This window comes from Paramisgurnus dabryanus, chromosome 1 (assembly GCF_030506205.2).
Source record: "Paramisgurnus dabryanus chromosome 1, PD_genome_1.1, whole genome shotgun sequence".
In the NCBI taxonomy this organism is placed as follows: Eukaryota; Metazoa; Chordata; class Actinopteri; order Cypriniformes; family Cobitidae; genus Paramisgurnus; species Paramisgurnus dabryanus.
The window spans coordinates 55,730,128-55,737,006 of NC_133337.1; the positions used below are offsets into that span (position 1 = coordinate 55,730,128).

General features: G+C 32.4%; 1 long non-coding RNA gene across 1 annotated transcript; it reads left to right on the plus strand.

Annotated features, from left to right (window-relative positions):
• The first annotated feature begins 1,637 nt into the window (after positions 1–1,637).
• Positions 1,638–6,465, plus strand: LOC135720340 (uncharacterized). The gene is made up of 5 exons (XR_010521270.2): positions 1,638–1,884; positions 2,838–2,868; positions 3,095–3,250; positions 3,384–3,479; positions 5,376–6,465. It is a non-coding gene; the product is annotated as an uncharacterized lncRNA (long non-coding RNA).
• The last annotated feature ends 414 nt before the right edge of the window (positions 6,466–6,879 follow it).

The following is a 6,879-nucleotide window of genomic DNA, read 5'->3' on the forward strand; positions in this document are numbered from 1 at the left end:
TGTCCTTCTTCATAAATATGTTTTCATTGGTGTCAAATGAACCTCTGCCAATGATCTGACTTTTCTTTGTAAGCTTAGAATTTCTTCTCTTTACTTACATTGAACGGGTAAGTCCAAGGAGGCTTCCATGTCGTTACGCCATATTGATAAACTATAATAGCAGAGAAGGACAAAAAGCACTAGCCTACCAAAGCGTTTCCACAACGCGTTTTCGTTCAGAACAAGTGAACCAGGAAACGGACAAGGAGATCAGTGAGTACGTAACGGCTACTGTAGTTGCAATACGGATTTGGAAAAGCAAGGCGATAGAGAGCACTGTTCGTTTGAATGCAAAATATAATTTCACCACTAGATGGGAGTAAATCCTACTTACTGTCCCTTTAAGAATAAAAATGGTCCATAGTGTCACTGGCTTCACAGTTACGTAAGATACGAATTTAGTATCCCTTTATCAATCTATAAAATCTTCTTCATTAAATGATGCATGCAACCTTTATCAAAATATCAACAGAAGACACTGAAACCGTTTGAAAACATGAATCCAAGCATGTATATATCACAATTTCTTACAGATTTGATTACAAATTGAAGCAATATTTTGTTCATCAGATGATAGTTTGTATTATTTTGTCATTGTTGCTGTGGTTTGAGAAATAGACCAGCAGAACACGACTTCCAATAACCTCAAAATAATTGAAGTCAATATACTGTAACTCTCTGAGCTTCTTTGTGTGAATAAACAACAGATTACATGGCAGCAGAGACACAAGTTGGTAAAAGGGTTGCAGGCGGTCCGTGCAGAGAATTTAGATGAAACTTGTTTGTCAGGCTGATCTCACAAGAATTTGTACATATTTTAAGAGTTGGTCTAATTCGTATAAATTTGTACAAAGTGAATCATACAAAAATGTATGATTATCATAATAAACAATAAACCCCTAACCCAAACGTCACTGGACGAAAACAAATTGTACAAAAACATACTAATGGTGTTGGACGAACGAATATGAATTAGTCACCTCATATAAATACATACAAATTCCCATGAGATTGTGTTGGGTTTGTACACAGTTGCCATGCATGATTGATGCTTGAAATAAGTCTGTTTTTTTAAGAATTCCTTTAATCATTGACGGCCAGCATATCACACAACATTTCTAATAGGGCTACACTGTAAAAAAATTCCGTAGAAATTGAAGCTGGGTTGCCAGTAATATACCGTAGATTTAAATGTATGTTTTTAACTGGCAACATTTTGTTCAAAGTTAAATGAACATTTAACATTTACAAGTCTTTGTCTTTACAGAGTAAAACTAAAAAAAACAGCATCAAGCAAAACATTCTGGGAAACAAAATCTGAAGCAAAAAACAGAAAAAGGTTGATGATGACTTCTGGTTCCCAGAATGCTTTGCATGAGGCTGTTATTGTAGAATTGTATTCTTTAAAGATAAATACTTGGTAATATTTAAAATTGATTGAAATTTGAACAAATTCTTGCCAGTAAATTACATAAATGTACACTGTAAAAAGTGATTTTTTTGACCTTGTAAATAATGGAAACATTATTTAAGTATGTTTTACAAGCAAATAGTAGTTTGTCTTTTTACTTAAAAATGGCATGTTTAATTCAGTACATTACTTGCAGTTTCTTTGTCATTTATTGTTCTAAAATACGTATGTAAATTTAAATACAATCTCCTAAGTAATATTTACTTATTGTTCGCCATCTAATCAAATCACACCAACAAATGAACAACTCAAGTAAAATATACTCAGTACAGCAAGATAATTGATGCGCATGCGTATTTGACTTCGAGTCTGAAGTGGCGCGGACAGAGGAAAGGAAGGGAGACTTCAGGACGGCTAATTTGAATTTTACCACGGTAAGTTAAGTTATTAATATGCTTATTAATTAATTGAGGTATGTTTGCTAAAAGTGTAGAGTTATTAAGCTATCTGCAGTCCCAGTGGTTTGTGCCTATTGTTTCCTTTTATCGAGTTACAGATGCTAACAGTGTTCATGTTTAAACGTAATCTTAGTTTTGTTTTGTTAAACACATGGAGTTTGGGATTTGCATCCGTTATTAGCAAACGCGATCTCTGTAGAAAACAATTGTCTTAAGTTTTATATATAACGTTAATCCTGTCAGACGAATATTTTAAAAACATCCGCGCAAACCTTGCTCGAGGCTTTGCGTGTCGTGGTCGAGCATTCTGTCCCAGAAAAGTTCGAAGTGCCGAAATGTAATAATCACCCTGTTTTTCGCGTATTAATCACACATGATTAACAATAGGGTACTTTTTAAAATGCACGTGTACAAGGCAAATATTACTTTGAACTTCATTTATATTGTTTACCTATACTATTGGCTATGATAGGTAAGTTATATAGAAATCGATAAGGTGTTGCACACTTTTGCAATTACACAATGCTAAATGCTTGTTTAAATAAATGTTAATTACTTAACAATCAACCTTATTTAAGTTGTAAAGCCTGTATTTTATTTCATGATGTTCTTTTACTGACCAACATCCACTTTACACGTGGTTGATATCTACAAGCAGTTGGAGATTCTAATTTGTTAAAAGATATATGGGTGTTACTCTTGAGTAAAAACGTTAGTGTAGTTTAAAATATTATCATAAATGATTCAAAATGAATGTCATGAATGACACCGGCAAATTATTAATGTTTAATTTACATAACTGCATAACCACAGTCAATGAATTGTAAAGGTAAGATTAAGCATACCTCATGTCAGTAAGATCAGTAATATATTTACAATTGTTAAAAAAAGTATTTTCTGACGTGAACATTTCTTACATTCTTTTACAGATATTTCACCCACTATTCAAGCTAATGCAAGGTAAGTTGACAATACTTTATTACAGCACACCTCACAGATATATAGCAATAAGTATGCATTCACATGTGCATCGTTTGTTTACTGTAGGTGCCAAAGCATGAGGTGGTTATGTAAAAAATGCAGCTTTCAGTCAAACCGAAGACTACTGTACAGCTATTAATACACTTAAGTGCATCCAACTCTAATCATCACTTGATTGTGTTACATTTTATTTTCTTTGTTTTAGATAAAAAATGATTTCAGAAGAATCACCACAATTTCCTTGGAGCGTACATTCTTGTAAAAGCTGGACTTCTATACCCCAAAACTCCTGGCTTTGTTTGAGATGAGGGGTGGGGTTGCTGGCATAAGAATGAAACATTTGCTGGATTCACTGAGCTAGGTAAAATGTAAATGTTTTTTAACAATTGAGAATTACTTGTGTGATGATATGCTGCTTCCTGACTCTGTAAATATGTTATATGTAGATGTATACACATTAAATGTTCATTGCATTTTCCTTCTGTTTTTAACAGCAAGAAGATAGCCTTGAAGATAGGGGAGATGTTGTGATTCGCTACCTCCTATATTTCCTGGGAGAATCAGCTAAGGAGCTCATTGAAGACCACCAGGTAGTAGAGTTAAATTAAATTCAAATTTATTTATATAGTACTTTTTACTGTGTACAATGTTACAAGGCAGCTTTACAAAAACACAATGTTGAATGATCAATAAATTGAAACAAATCAAAGAAAAAGAAATAATCAATTAATAGTCTAGTGCTGACTTTGTTTGAAGTCCTTGCATGGCCTGGTGTCATCATTGCACAAGTCTTGGATCATCTAATGTCTTACTGGGAGGCGGGGTCCAGATATGGATATACAATAAGCAGAGATGTATAAAGTACTAGCGACCCAGACTTGAGTAAAAGTACAAGTGCTCTATCAAAAAAGTGACTTGAGTAGAAGTTGAAGTGCTCTTTAAGCACAGCACTTAAGTGGAAGTACTAAAGTATTAAACATGCTTTGTACTTAAGTATTGCAAGTAGTTTATTTTAAAATATACTACTCAAGTACTGAAAGTAAAAGTACAAGTATTGTGTAATGTAGTTATTAAAGAAAATAGTCAAAAGTTTGAATATAATATTGTTTATATTATTTCAAATGTTTAAGCTAAAGGACACTTACAATTCCTTTGGCTGTAGCAGGAGTACAAGGACATGAATGTTCAGATAATTCAGATTAATTTAACTGATATGGCGATAGAGAATTCAGAATTAATGAAATATTAGTCGATAAAATGGTAATAGGTAAAGGTACAAGGTGTTTCATTGAATTTAGGTTTCCTTCTTTCGCTCACACTCGCCCTTTCTTGCGCATTCTCTCTCTCTCTGTCTTTCTCGCGCACTTTGGTTCTCTCTTCGCTTCACATTTGTCAACAACCCTGGCTCATATTTGTGAGTGAGAGGTTGGGAGGGGTCGCCCTTAACTATCTCCAATTGGTTCAGACCACCATGTGACCATGATTCGTAACATTTGAGAGTAACGAGTAACTATGCAGCACATAAAAAATGTATTGGAGTAAAAGTATTAAACTCAAAGAAAAAATGTACTGAAGTAAAAGTGGAAGTAGGAGAAAAAAATAATACTTCAGTAGAGTACAGATACTGTCTTTTAGTACTTAAGTACAGTAGTGAAGTAGTTCTACTTCGTTACTATACATCTCTGACAATAAGTGAAGCAGCTAGCAGTTAGCTGGCTACATACACAGCTACATCCATTTCTATTTTTATTTTATTTTGGATGTAGACAGTAGTGGTTTGACTGATATACTCTATTTGTGTTACGTGTTCTTTTTATTCCTGAGCCATTAAACCGTCTACAAGGAAATCTTCCATAATTTTTCCTTTTGCTTAATTTTTCTGCATATTTGAACCCTGTCAAGCACTGACAATGATGCTAGATCCATTTTTTCATACTGAGGAAAATTTTAAAGCTTATACACCATTGTTACTTAAAGAACACTCAGTGATTGTCAAGAATGCAGCACCATACATTTAAATGTCAGGTGTATGTTAACTTTTGGACAGGATTACCAGTGTAAATTGTTATGTTGTTTATATTTCTTTAATGTACACTAGTCAACATTTGAAGTGGATCAAAACCTTTTCTAAAAGTTTTCTTAAAAACCAATATCCAATACCCGTTCTTGTTTTAGGACAAATTTGGTGAATGTTTTTGATCCACTTCAAATGTTGACTACTATATATATTGTCTTTAGAAACCATTGTGTAATGTTTCCCAAAAGACATAACAATTTACACCAATTATAATTTCCAGAGGTTTACACCCTCCTGACTATAAATGTATGTAGTTATCTTTATTAGCATCATGTTTCTTTCTACTGTAATAATTGCATATGAGTCTCATTGTTGTGTTCAATGTAAAAGTATAACTTAACATCATACAGTTACTGCTGAATACTGTACAGTATTTTAACCACTTTGCAATGATTTGTGTATTTCACAGGATATCAGCAGAGACATGATTAAGGATACCTTATTCAGTCATGTCTTTAAAATCATTGTACTGAGCAGATCTGTGGAAGAAGATGCCAGTATGTCTTATGTCATCATTGTCATTGAGGGAACTGAGGTGCTGCTGGGATGTAAGAATCTCACAAATACATGTCTTTCACTCACAGGCTGCATTTACTCCCTAAACTTAAGCTGTCCCCCAAAGCTGAGAAACACATTTGAAGTGTTTCAGAAAATTTTTCTTGGGTTAGATGCTTTTTAAATTTTCTCCAAAGGTTAACTCTGCATTGAAAGCTTCTAATGTATTCTGCTAGTTGGGCACTACTTGCACTTATTGTACTGTTTTTTTTTTTTTTGATTGTTTTGTTTTATGCAAGAAATGTTGTTCACAAAACAACTTCAACTACAGTACTATTTAACATAGCCATTCTTATGCATTTTAAGTAATACTATTCTGCTGAAGAATAATTATTTTATTTGATGTCTTTTTTCACTTAATTTAATCTAATTGAAATTAAAATAAGCTAATGAAAGGCAGCTACTAGTTTGACTATTTGCACATTTGTTTTTGATATCTGCAACTGACATTGCTGTAATGTTTATGTTTAAATGTTTATGCATTTTAATGGACTGTGTGGTTTACTGGAGTAAATTCACTATAGTGAACCATAAAACGGATGGAATTGTACTATTTGTTTTATTTCATGTTCCCATCTTTAAGGAATCTTATAGAAATAAAAGTATTCAAGTAAAATGTATGTCAGTGTTATTTTATTGAACACCATTTAAATAAACAACATCAAGTAATGTTAAAATATATTTAAAGTAAAGGTTACTCAAAATTTTAAATAAAATAACTAGGATCATTGTGTAAAAAAATTAATTTATAAGCATTACTTAAGTAAAATATATAAACAAACAGTCAATACAATTTACTGGAAAATTCCAAGTAAACTTTACTTGAGATTTTCTAATGAAAGCTACAGTTCCTTGTGTTTAGTTTTTACTTGGGAATGCTATTGAAATTACTCACATTTTCTAAGTGAAAAAACTTTCCTAACTTTTTTCAAGTAAATTCTACTCCAAATTTTTTTCAGTGTAAATCTACGGTAAATTACCGGCAACCCAGCTGCAATAACATTGTAATTTCTACGGACTTTTTTACAGTGTAGAATAAGTTGTCAGTGTTACCCTCTGTGACCTTACACACAAAGCTTTTTATTACACTCTTTATTTGGCCTTTAACTTATTATTTAAATGCATTATTTGGCACCTTTAAATTAGTTAATTTACTGTTTTATGACACTTTAAGATGAAAAAATTATTGAAAACCTGCAAAATCATTTCAACATTCAAAAATGTTTCACAGCTTGTGAGCAACATATTTTTCTAATGTTACTAGGAGTTTGCCCCAATCTAATTCAGAAAGAGGAGCATAAATAACTACTTTAAAATGAATAATAAATAGGCTTCCAAATTACAAAAATAAAATATTT